Here is a 7,761-nt window from a genome sequence, read left to right as displayed (position 1 = left end):
CTAATGGGAGGTGTGAGTGAATTCTAGCTGACAATGTTTTACTATATTAAAATCTTCTGTCTGAATGGAGACAATGCGAGGGCTGATGAGGGGACCAATCCATAGGACTTCAGAGTGTCAAGTGTCTCCTGCATTAAAACTGAAAGAACTACTAAAATGTCAGGCCCAAAAGCCATTAACTGGAGATGTTGGAAAGACCGTGCCGGTGCGCATGCGTCAGTATGAACACTTCCAGCCATCACCTCAAGATAGATGCGCAGCGATCCAGAGAGAAACAGCGGCTATGTGTGTGCAATGTGTGCGTCATTGCTGAGAAGTGAGTATTTATGTAATCTCTTCATGTTTAGACGCCGTTGAGCATTGTACGAGAGATATGTTAAGTTTGTCACGTAGTTTGTTAGGATAATTTTAGCGCGAGTACGGGAGTACTTTCACTTTACACTTAAACTGTAACCTGATTTATCTTGTAACATTCAGATGTGACATTATTGTGCCTTACTAGCCTTGTTCCGTACGGGGTATGCTATGTGTAAAGACGGCACATTGTAAAAGTAAGTGGCACACTGGGGAAATTTCCAGAGCCCTTGCGGGCAGTCTAATGTTAATTCAGTTGGCCACTAGGTGGCACTGTTGTATTACTATCATTAGTAAAATACTGTTGTGCATTATATATAGTCATTTAGTTGAGAGATGGTAGTCTAGCCGTATTAATGTAAATGACTTGGCTAATTTGATGGTGAGAATAGTTAATGTTTCTTTTGCTATTTTGTTTATTTCAGACCACACACACCACCTACTCTACCACACAGCGTGAAGACAGAGATACTCCTGATGCCTAAACCATAGATAGTATATGCACACTATAGCCATATCTGCCAACGTGTACTCTGCGTGCTGTGTGTGTAACTCCTCAAGTAAAGTTCTGACTTGGATGAACGCATCGACTCTTTGTGTTCTGACTGACACCCCAGTGAGACACCCATATTCTATTACATTCCAAATCCAGTCCTACCATATTCACCACCCATCACCTATTTAACAGGAGATAAAGCTACATGAACAGAAGCCTGGGACCACCACACTTAATTTAGCAGACATCTCAGATGTTCCTGTGTGAAAATGGAAAGTTCAGAAAGAGTTTTGATGTGTGCAACAAGGCCGGCCTGGCGCTTCTTTAAGGTATACAGGGGTTCAAAGTTTTGTGGGACTTGTAGTGCGACGTAGGGCTGCCAAATACATCAAATTTTAACACGATACGATTTGCTTCCCACGACAAATTTGCTTAATCCAGCGTTTTTTTCATTTCACAGAACGCTCCGTGTGTTTTGCAAAGCCCATCTACCATGTTGATCAATGGGTCAGTCGAGTAGTTCCCTCCAACCCGTGCAGCTTAGTTTCTAGATTGGGACCTCACAGAGGACAGAGGGACGGGAGGACAGTTCAACAGATAGCAGCGGCCGTACGTCGGTCTCAGGTTTACCAGTTACCAGTAACGCAACATTTTGTCCCGTCTGTGTATTCAGACACGGGTGACCGTGCATAGCGGTGCTAGTTAGCGTCTGTTAGCTCACAGATCTCTAGGGCGAGTAAATTTCCACTAGGTCGCATCCGCTGCCTTTCCACAACACAAACAGTGTGTGTTTATATCGACATGGTTTCATTTGCTGTACGTGACCCATTTGCTTCTGTAAAGCAGCCGTGTTGGCTCTTCCTCTACCTATCGTGAGCCCTCCCCCCCCCCCCACGGCTCCAGCAACAGAGACAGAGCAGCGACACTTCTGACATTTGTCCACAGTTTTTATTTTTTATACACACAGCTGATCTACATGTAAGCATGAGAGGCAAACCTGTATTGTCCAGTTGCGCGTGGTAACTTGCTATCGCCGCCATGGCAAACACACAGAAGAAGTATTGAATGCAACTAACTTCAGTTGGCAGAGTAAAGCGTGTGAGACGCAGCCTGCGGACCGCCCTAATGAGTCAGCCGTCTTTCTGTGAGTACGTCCACCCCCCCCCCCACCCCCACCACCTAGCTTTTAATCAGTTATTGTTGAAACCAAGTGAGGAGATTCACAGAGATACTTTTTTTTTAAATATATACCTAGGCAGGGGTCTTCAACAGGGGGACCGCGGACCTACTGCTGGGGGTCGTGCGGAAAGTTTTGGTGATTGACTTTTTTTTTTATATCCCCCCCCCTGCAATTTTTTCCACAATTGAATGTTTAAAATCCCATTAACATGAATTCACACACTGCAGTAAACGATAATGGAGGCGAAGTGTCTTTCAGTCATCAATGCACACATGGCACTATAGGACAGGTTGATTATAACACAATGGTATACAAATATATATAATTAGGGGGTCCGCTCCATCTCGCAACAGTTTGGGGGTCCTTGGCCTGGAAACGTTGAAGACCCCTGGTCTAGGCTATATTTCATAAAAGTTTAATTTACATTGTGTTGAAGTTGTATGTATGTACAACATAAAACGGTCAAAATAAGAGGAATGTGTGAAAGCAGTATAAATAGCCAATGGGACTTTAAATGGTTTTGCCTAAAACAACAAATAATTGTGATCACAATATGATAAAAATAATCGATTATTCATTTTGGCCATAATCGTGCAGCCCTAATGAAGCTTTCTGCATTCATAACGGACTGAGGAAACGTAGTATTGGTTGAAGGTACTTGTAGGTAGGTGATAGTACTCTTTGATAGACAGATTTTTCTCCCGAAGGAAATTTAGGCATCCGTGGCATGACACAAGAACAACAATAACACATATTCACACATATAACACATATTCACATAGTGCACTCTCTTGAAATATTACAACTTCTTAGACCTTAATGTTACTTTATTTATATTGATTTGTTTCCAGTTTTTTGTAAAATTTGGACTATTTCACGATTTTCGTTCTTGAAAATGAAGTACTGAAAAGTGAATTGCGAGTAAAGAATAGTGCTTAGAAACAAGCACCATGGATGCTAATGCCTGTTAGCTTCTGGGCCGAGGTGCTGAGCATTTAAAACTCCTCTCAATGGACTAAAAACACAGGGAAATTACATAAATCGACAACACAACACACATTAGAAGAGGCGAGGACTTTACGCTAGCAGTAAGCCACAAAGCTAATAGCGGAGATAGTAGTTAGCCCGAAGCTAACAAGCAGAGCTAGCCGTAAGCCACGAAGCTAACCGCAGAGCTAGTAGTAGCCACAAAGCTAATAGCGGAGATAGTAGTTAGCCACGAAGCTAACAGAGATGCTAGCAGTACGCCACGAAACTAACAGCGGAGTAGCAGTTAGCCACGAAGCTAGTCCCCGAAGCCTAACAGCTGAGCTGAGTTAGCTTCGTGGCAACAGCGGAGTAGCAGTTAGCCACAAAAACTAACAGCGGAATTAAGCAGTAGCACGAAGCTAGCCCCGAAGCTAACGGCGGAGCTAGCAGTTATCACGAAGCCATAGCGGCGCTAGCCACGAAATAATTTGCGGAGCTAACAACGGAGCTAGCCCAGCGCGTTAACGCAGGGCGCTCGGGTTTCTATTCGCTAGTTTACAACGCACTCTGGCTGCCGTGTTAAAGAGAAGTTAGTTAAGAATTACCCAGCGCGTGCGGATCACCTGGAGCTCTGTCTCCCAAAAAAAAACTCCCCTAGAAGTTCGGCGGTGATGGTGGTAGCCTCTACCATCAAGCTAGCCCTAATCTACTTCCATTGCTCTTTATTATTCCGGTTTTGCAGAAATGTATAGTCACAAAATCTGTGTTTTGTTCTAAATTCACGTAGAATGGAGCAAAGCCCATGGGAATGGGGAATGCGTTCATCCAATGAACTCATCGCAGGGAAGTCTATGTCAGAAATATGGGGGGGGGGATAATGAGTCACCCCTCGTCTAATGGCATGACCCAAAGACAAACGACAGGCCATCAGACAGACAGAAAGCAAACAGTTAGAGGAAGTATAGCCTTGTTAAGTTCGGGATTTCGTGGTTATATATATATATATATATAAATATGTCTGTGGTCAGGCAACCACAACACTTTTCCGAATGACCTGCCGGAAGGTTGTAGTTATCATGGTAACAAGGTTAGGCGACGACAAAACGGTTTGCTAGCTAACGCTAGCCGTTTATTTAGCTAATACAGCTGTCACGGGCAAAAGCTGTAACTAGCTAGCATAGCACGTCTCATCGCCTTTGAAAAGAAGAGCCAATGTCCGAAAAAGCCCTGAAAGTGGCGGGTTGAATAAGTTCAGAGCGGTAGGTTCCTCAACGCTAATTCTTCTTCAGCTGTCAATTAGAACGTTACACAGGGTTCAATAAGGAGATAAAGACGCATAAAACTCAGCCGTATCTTATCTTTGTAATTGGATATAGCCGTAGGGGACGTCTAAAAACGCTAACGTGAAAACAGTTAACGTGGTGTTATGTACCTAAACAATGATCATCATCACCATATTACCATGGCATATTTGTCCTAAATCACTAAACCTGTCAAAAAAAACTAAACGAATCACCGACGTTAGAGAGTTATCTCACGTAACGTTTCTTCTTCATTGGTGTCTATGGCGAGGAGGAAAAGGCTTACGTGGCTTTAGTATCCTAAACAACGACAATTATCACCATATTTCCTCAAATTTTTCCCCTAATCATTACAAACTGTCAAAAATCAGACCCAAGTCCTATTACTGTGGACGGTAGCGACATTAAGGGTCGCTTCATTCTAAGGGATATGTAAGGAAAAGCTTAACGTGAAAATGCTTTAACGTGGCTATTATTGCATTTGTTCAGAAATAACCACTGTTTTTTATGTATGAATTCATTTAGTAGGGTTTAGTTGGGTTTCTAGTAGGGTTTTTATGTAAAACAAACAAACAAACAAACTGTAACAGAACAAGTTTGCAACCATGATACACACAGGCGTGTTGCAATATGAAGCAAATAATAAAAATAAAAATTAATTATATTAGTTACTCGGGTCTCCTGTTTCTGACTCTAGGCGTGATGGAGAGCCTATCTATTATAGGTTAGCTATATAGTGTGTGTTGTGTATGCAATATGAACATATTATTTACATCTCATCACCTTGTTTATGAAAGGTAATAGCTATATAAAAGTAAGTACCTTAGCGTAAATCGTGCTGGTATTCAAGATTGCAATTATATTCATTCGCTATTAAATACTTTTGTATTTAATCTTACAATGCCAGACTTTGATATGCCTATATGGTTATAGTGTTTGATTTGCTAGTTGTTACTTTACTTAGGTAAATGATCTCAGTACCTCACTGCAAAAAAAAAACCAGACGGGGATATTAAAAGGTAATTGTGGAAAAATGCCTTTTAATTACAGTCTCAGAATATGTAGTGAATAAATGTGTACAGGGATTTTGTAGACAGCTCCCTCAGTCTGTAGGGAGTTGGGTTGGGAACGGAGGGTCGCCGGTTCAAATCCCATCGGTCCAAAATACGTCATCTCCATATGTGCATGAATTGAGAACTAGTTTTTCAGGCCTGTGTGTAGTGATTACTCACAGAGGTACACTGTTATTTCCCCGCTGGGGATAATAAACAATAACTTAAATTCTATCTCAATAAACAAGCAAAATGAGAATCAGGAGCTGACCTCATTATGAAAGGCACACTCCAAAATTGTGTGGGGGGGGGGGGTCACATGACACACGTCATACGTGTTGCAACTAACTAAAAAACTCTCCAATCAGTAATAAAGTCGAATAATTTAGATAGAAATGAGATAAGGGCACATTTTGTGTTTCACATCTACAAACTTAAAGGGCATGAAAAATGAAAATGATGTGTATAGCAAAGTAAAAGCAGCGTTTCACTAATCTGGGTTTCCAGCTGTACACAGGATGCCTAACTACTTTGTCAACTACTCAAGTCAACTTCTTAAGATTAGTGATTGACCTCCAACAATAATGTCACGATTACCAGTGTTGAGTTATTCGGTGAAAGACAGGAAGACATGAGAGAGCAGACGTGGAAATAAAGAGCAGCATTGATCTCGTATTGCGCTGAGAACGGTTTGTGCCACACAGAATATCCAGGATTTGACAGACTGTGTGGAATAATGAGTTGATTTTCCAACCTTCTAGCGACGTCAGAGGGAAGTGAATATACGATAAAGGGTGAACTGGAGGCAGGAGAAAGTCTTTCAACTCAACTAGAGCTAGGAAAAAAAGGACTCAGGCACAGTAGAGATTGACTTGCAACCATTGTTTCACTAACATACTGTATGTGTGCTCCTCCACTGCTCTAGGTTTCTTGTCCTGGAGTTCATCTGCGGCCAAGGACGACGCTACCTCAGCATGGGCGTCAGGCCGGCACCATCGTCTTGAATGTCTCCCTGCGTCTTTCCTGCTGTTTCATGAGAACAGACAATTTGAAAAGGCAAGGCCTAAACTTATCATCCATCTGGGAAAACAAATGACAGATGAAAGCATGAATTGTCACTGAAGGGTTTGATGATTAGGCCAATAAGATCAGTCATATGCTCCGCTCACCGTTGGGAGATAGTACTTAATGGTGTACCGACTAAACCAGCTGGGCGTATGGTTTTACACGGTGGAATAGTGTAGTTATCACTTATTGCTCTAGACCAGGGGTTCCCAAACTTTTTCAGCTCAAGACCCAAAAGAGAAATTTGATGTCTCCCCGGGGAAATATACGGAACAAAATAGGCATTTAAATGTTATGGAGTATTTTATTCCATTCTAGAAGTAACAAAAAACAGAAAAGTCTCTATTCCTTTCTGGTCTCACCTTTTCAACTCATGTTCTATCCCCCCCCCCCCCTCATCCCTCAGTACCGACACCAACACTTTTTTAAAAATAAAGCTGACGAATTTAACGAGATGTGGGGTGGTTGAAGAGGTCAACCAGCTGATCTCGTCTAGGTTCGGTTTTTGAAAGCAGTGCCCCGTTTGAGGTCATGCTGAGCGTTTAGTCTGCTCTCTGCTCAATTGGCGACCCAACAAAACGGGTCTGCGACCCATTTTGGGTCCCGACCTAAGTTTGGGAAACATCGCTCTACAGTAAAAACTCTCTGTAGTGCTTAAAATAAACTCGACATGTCCGTACAGTCCTGTAGATATCTACAAATGATGTTGTGAAATGAGAAACGTGATATTTGTTTCTGTCTAGTCTCCAGGGATGCCGTTGACCCGGAGACATTGCTGTAATGCTGTGGAGTGGTAAAGTTACCTCCTAATGCTTGTATACAGTAGATATTGTAGTACATAATAAACGATGTGTGCGGACAAACTATAATTTAAACTTCCTTTTTCACACATAACGCAGAATCCCACATTTTGGGAATGTTTCTTTATGGTTTAGGCTCTGATGCAGTGTATTTTGTGAAAAATGTAAATGAAAAGTGAAAGGTTAGCGCCAAAGGTTTATGTTCTGGCAGAATCTTAGATCAATGTTTCCCTAACAAATATTAGGTTTTGCTTTTCCGTCAAAATAGTCCTTTTAGCAAAATCGTGTTCGCCCCTGTTGCCCTATCAACACAGTTTTGAAGCATCGATTTCGTGCCATTCGTTGGACAAGTGACCCACAATGCAATGGTGCCATGTACGAAAGAAGAGAAGTGTTGTGGTGAGGGCTGTCTTTGGTTCTTCTCTTGTGGCACCATGGCATTGTGGGTCTCCTCTCGTGTGAATGTTTAATGTATTTGTACTGCTGTTGTGTATTTATTTCAATATCCATATATGTATGTATTTCCTCAGATGAGACGTAGGTA

Source organism: Etheostoma spectabile, chromosome 19, assembly GCF_008692095.1.
Source record: "Etheostoma spectabile isolate EspeVRDwgs_2016 chromosome 19, UIUC_Espe_1.0, whole genome shotgun sequence".
In the NCBI taxonomy this organism is placed as follows: Eukaryota; Metazoa; Chordata; class Actinopteri; order Perciformes; family Percidae; genus Etheostoma; species Etheostoma spectabile.
This window is presented reverse-complemented; position numbering follows the sequence as displayed.